Here is a 6,000-nt window from a genome sequence, read left to right as displayed (position 1 = left end):
GGTTACATATACACTTCAAGTCCAACATTTTGATGCAATTATGATTTTTTGTCCCACTGTTTACGTTCACTTTAGGCCAAACCTACTGCGTTTACATTAATGCCTCACCAAGACGGGCATTAGCAGAATTATAAAGTGTATTTGACCATGAGGCACGTAACCGCATTAGCGCACACACATTAGCCGCCTGCCAATCAAACAGAGCGCAGCTACAGACATCAGGAAATAAAAAGTCAATCTTTTATATTTCATCTAGATCAACAAACCAGTGGTGGTCTTGCTAGCGCAATCGATGTAATGAACACACCTGGTCTAGATGTAGAACATAGACTACATATAGAAAATGACTCAAAAGTTTATCATCGATATTGAGAACATCTCTCTCCTTTTTTTTTTTTTTTTCAGATAAACATCAAGATTGTTTTATTGCCCAGCCCTATTGATAACATTGCCTTAATCTCTCACATCATCCCAATAATTTCAGTGATGGATAGTTCAATTACAGGCTATGTTATAAACATGGAATCTAGTAAGCAGAAATATGAAATTTACCTCGATATGTTTCTTAAAATTAGAGGCAGGATTAATGCTGATATCTGGCTTGAGCAAGTTAAACTCACATGACACAATCAGGCAATTGGCCTTTTTCACTGTGAAAAGCCCTTTCAGATGCGGCCGTGATCAGGTGTTGAAATGTGTTTGAGGCATCCTCCACATCCATAACAGTTGGCGCCAGATCTACAGCTGCCATTCAAGTTTTTTTTTTACATGTGATTTGATTTGACGAGACTCTCCTTAGCCAATCATGTTGATAGATAAAAATAAAATCAGGACAGGGAAGTAGCGAAAACAGACGGTGGGAAAGTAGCGCATTAAAAATACAGTTACAGCACTTAATATGTACTCAAGTATAAGTATAAAATTACAATTCTTGTAATTAACTACTTAAAGTACAATTCCTGGGAAAAACGACTTACAGTAACGTGAGTGTTTGTAATTCGTTACTTTACACCGCTGAAAGCCGGTGATGAGCTGCAAGAACCTGCATTTTTCACAGAAGTAACTGTTTATTCTCTTCTCGACTGTGCAGTGCAGTTTGCTCTTGACTATGCTTTCGCGCAAAAATGGGGTTCAACTGTAGATCGGTGGATCCTTGTGTGGTTATTTTATGACGCGATAGTTCATTTTACACTAGTAAGTGCGAAAGTGCATGCAAAAGATCTTGCCATTACGATTACTGAATTATTGAATGAGCTAAATCCCTGCTTACATTTGCCTCTGTTTCACCATGTAGGAGGGACCCTTCATCTACATGTCACTCGTTGGAAATGTTGCAACCTCTGACAATCTGATTGCAGAGGTGTGTAAGTATGCAGGGTTACTACATAGCAGCACATACAGTGAAATTTTGTCTTAACGTGTGTCTTGTCTTGCTTGTGCTGTGCAATGAACAGCTTTTCATTTGTTTAGGCGTAAGAAGAGTTTGACTAAGGTGTTGCAGGGCGATATCTGGTGGTGATTCTTGGTACTGTGCATAATACAGCAACAATAAATGCAGTGTAGCCCCTCTAGTAGAGCTGTGGAGTAAAAACAACAACAGGCGATTCTGTTGAGGAGGACCTAAAAAAACCTTTTTTTTCAACATTTTTAGTTTTTCAGAATTTTGTTCAGAAATTAAGAAATTGCAAAATTTTCCAGCCTGTGGCTACAGTTGAACAATAATGATGTTACCCAACAATTTATGCTCACCCAACAATGGAAAATGTAAAGGTGCAGTCAGTAATTTCTGTGTTTATGTCATCTTGGACTTACGCTGATACCTAGGGGCATCAATGGAACATTATTGAAATTCAATAGTTTTCAGTTGCCTCTGCCAGTGTAGAAATTCACTATTCATAGTCAGTCATGATTTATCCATGAGTTAAAGGTCAAATAGCAGAGCAGATACTGAGATTAATAGAGTTGTATTCAGCTGGTCATGTGATCCTAACAGGGCTGCCCCCATGAGGGACTCTCTCCATGTAGAATAAAACCACTTTTATAAGGTTAGTGTTATGACCGGGGCCTTCATCTCATGTGAGTATCATACTCATAATTTTATACATATGTTTTAATATGACTGTTCATTTCTTTTGAAGTAAACGTTTTTAAATGAGGAAAAAAAAATTCCTGAGTGCACCTTTAAAAAATACAATTTGCTGCTACATTGCCTTTAGACAATTAGCTTCTGAAAGGCTAATTGGTGTCAATTGGAGGTGTGCCTGTGGATATATTTTAAGGCCTACCTTCAAACTCAGTGCCTCTTTGCTTGAAATCATGGGAAAATCAACATTGCGTAAACCCATTACCAACCTGATCTTTTAGCTGTCCTAAGCTACTAAACTTTCTCCCATTTAGCTTTTTACAATTTTCCTTTGTCCTTTATTTTAACAGTTCATTTGCTGCTTTGTCTTATATGCATGTAATGCATGTTAGTATTTAAAAATACTCCACAGGGAAGGAATATGGCAATGTGGATGAACGCTGGTTGTACTCCGATCCAACTATAGTATCTCTAGAGTTTCTGACTGTGGTTTTGGATGGCTCACTGGCCCTGCTTCTAGTCTACGCCATCATTAAAAACAAACACTACAGTTAAAATTCTGAGAATGTATTGCTTGAGATTAAAAATATCAGAGACATGGCCAACCATGGACTGTTGACCTCCTAAGCCATGTTTCATGACCTCATTGCATGAACTGTGTATATTTCTCTCTAACCAGGCACTTTATTTAGATCACCCTATGTGTATGTGAGTTGTATGGGGGCTGGATGACCTTCTGTTCAGACTGGCTAATCAGAAGCCCTAACCTAAACACCAGCAGCTGGCTGTACCTGTGTGTCTACTTGGTGCTCTTTAATGGGATCTGGGTGGTGGTACCTGGACTCCTCCTCTGGCAATCATGGAAGGATTTAAGAAGAATGCATCAGTATCAAAAGAAGAATAGATGGAATCAGATTAAGATGGATTAGTAATTAACCATATAATTTTGGTAATTACAATTAGCCATTTAAAGTTAATTGAATTAGATATATAGAGAGAAAGAGAGATCAAATGTACTGCAGTTGATACATTATATGCATTTATTGCAGACATAGAGGATTAGAGGAACAGCTATTAATGTGTTCCTTTGAATAATTTTGGTAGTAAAGATAACTTGACACAATGGATATTTACACAAAACTGCAGACTCATAGCAACATACATTTCCTTGTACTATTTACATTTATGCATTTGGCAGACACTTTTATCCAAAGCAACTTACAGTGCCCTTATTACAGGGACAATCCACCTGGAGTTAAGTGTCTTGCTCAAAGACACAATGGTGGTGGTTGTAGGAACTGATCCAACAACCTTTTGCTTATCAGTTCAGTGCTTTAGTCCACTACGCCACCAATTTACATTGTCATATTACACTAAACAGTGAAGCCCTTATGTCAGAAGTCTTTTACACTGCTCTAGGACCACTTTCCCTACTAATCCGCACCAAACTACCTTATCCAGTATGACAGAAACCACAAGCTGGTCCCACCTGACAATAAATAGTTGCCAATTCATGTATCGTCACCCTATTCCCTACACCCAAATTCCGTTGCAATTCCACTACAGCTCCATGTGTAAATAATTTACAAAATATGAGTGATTAAATAGCATCTCAGCCTTTTGCTGAATATTTTTTATCACATGATTTTAAAGAGTTTCCCCATAATACTTTATGTATCACAAGATTCTCAAAGTCCTTTTTTTGACACTGTGTTTGGTACCTAACCATAATGTTCCAAAAGCAACCAATATTGGCACAATATATAGATACTTTACAACTTAAATCATACATGGTAGCTATATTTAAAATGGTACTTACACTATATATAATTATATACAGTATATTGTATATATAGATATATAAACAACATTAATATCATAATGCAACAAATAAAAACGTTATGGTCCTAAATATAGGCTTTATTTTCAAGCAAATTATATTTATTATTGGGGTAAATATGACTCAGACATGCTCTTGACAGGTTTCTTGAGATTTACCTGCACATAATGCTTACAGTGCAGAACATGAAAGCATATAAATATAACATTATGCACAGCATATACAAACTGTACACAGTCACAAATATAGTACCAAGGCTTTTTGACTTTCAATTTTAGTCAGATCAGTTTTTCAGTCCAGTTTTAATATAACAACACCATGATCAAACCTGTTCATTTGCCTTTTCTTGTGGTTGCAATCCAATAAAAGCTGTCAATATACTATATGTTTGAACTGGATTTTTCTTCGTATTGCCTGCAAGATAATGTTCTGTAAACGACACTGGTATCTGTTCCTCATGACTTTTGTAATAGTTTAGCTATAGAGAGAAAAGCTTGTGGGAGACCCAGACCCTTTAGTGCGCTGCAGGCTTGGATCTCCCACACTCGATCTGTGTAACTGTCCAACTCCAACAATGTAGACACCTCTCTGATAGTCAACGAGTTTGGCAGGTCCTTTTTGTTGGCCAGCACCATCAGAGGAACTCCTTTTAAATTGTCATCACTCAAAATCTTTTTCAATGCCTTCTGGGCTTCTCCCATTCTGGCAGGGTCACTGCTGTCCACCACAAACACCAGCATCTTGCATCCTTCTAGGTAGTATCTCCAATTGGGCCTCATAGTCCCCTGACCCCCAACGTCCCACACGGTCAGTGAGGTTTTCTTGTCCAGCTCTACAGTTGCAACGTTGAAGCCAACCGTAGGCGATGTCTCCATCACGACACCTCACTGTTGTCTGAACAATAAAGTGGATTTTCCAGCCGAATCAAGACCCATGAGGAGAACCTGAGGAGGCTTACGAAACTGTTTAGACTGAAAGACTCCCATCCTGGCTTGATAAATGCCATTGTCTGTATCTCGTCAGGGTTGAGCTGGCATCTGCCAACAGGACTCTTCTACTCTTCTACTTCTGTTTCCATGGGAATATGTAATTTTGAATGCAAAGCAGAAGTGACACAGTATTCTTATGCGAGTTGTAACAGAAAATGTACCACCTTAAGACTGACCGTGTGACACAACCAGAAGAGTTTGTCCACATTTTTAAACAGGTGTGTCAACATTTCATGCGGGACACCCTGCTGTCTTGGAGATCCTGGAAACTGTTACTTGACTGTCTGTGTTCCGGTGTTGTGCAGTCATTTGACTCCCCCGCCAGATTCTTACTCCCCGCTACCTGATTGGCTCTTTTCTCTAAAGCCTACACCTAACCCTCACCATTGTAGACAGTCATTAGACCTTATTCACGCTAGCGCCATCTTTGATTTTTAATGGGAATGACAACGAAGCTGTGAGGGATATACTTACAGTCTCTTCAATGGACTGCAGTTTAAAGTGTTTTTGGATCATTCCGTGGACAAAACATTGAAAAACATTTGTCCAAGATCATTCAGTGGACAAAGAACTCCAGACAACACGAGTTGTGGAAAATCAGATGTGATCTAGGAGATTTATACAGCTTTATACTGTTCCTGCCATTGAATAAGGTCTATATATATATATATACATACACACACATATACACATAAATTATAAATAACTTGTATCCACTATTTTTGAAGTAGTTTGATATTTTATAGGGATGCCTACATAGTGTTGTTAACATGGAAATAATGGGAAATTATGATTTCCATGAATTTATAAAATCATTACTAGCCAAATTACCCAATTATCATTCTTGTTTAATTACGTGCTATAAATACTGTTTTATTAACATTAGTATTTCTAAGCTTTTTTTTCATCTCTGTGTTTTAACAAAATTATAGCCTAGCCTACTTCATTACCAGTAGTATACAGATATATATTTTTTCATGTGGTACTACTAATTAATGGTAAAATAAATAAATAATACAGAATCATTATTATTTATTGTTATAATAATTTTTTATTATTATTATGATCAATAGTAAAAATTATACATA

At 37.4% G+C, this 6,000-nt stretch overlaps 2 pseudogenes; one reads left to right on the top strand and one right to left on the bottom strand.

Annotated features, from left to right (window-relative positions):
- The first annotated feature begins 519 nt into the window (after window positions 1-519).
- On the top strand, window positions 520-3,012 carry LOC127444784 (emopamil-binding protein-like; annotated as a pseudogene).
- On the bottom strand, window positions 2,873-5,193 carry LOC127445534 (ADP-ribosylation factor-like protein 11; annotated as a pseudogene).
- Window positions 5,194-6,000: the final 807 nt, after the last annotated feature.

Source organism: Myxocyprinus asiaticus, chromosome 8 (assembly GCF_019703515.2).
Source record: "Myxocyprinus asiaticus isolate MX2 ecotype Aquarium Trade chromosome 8, UBuf_Myxa_2, whole genome shotgun sequence".
NCBI classification, from domain to species: Eukaryota; Metazoa; Chordata; class Actinopteri; order Cypriniformes; family Catostomidae; genus Myxocyprinus; species Myxocyprinus asiaticus.
The sequence above is the reverse complement of the archived record's forward strand: the minus strand, read 5'-3'. Positions and strand labels throughout refer to the sequence as shown.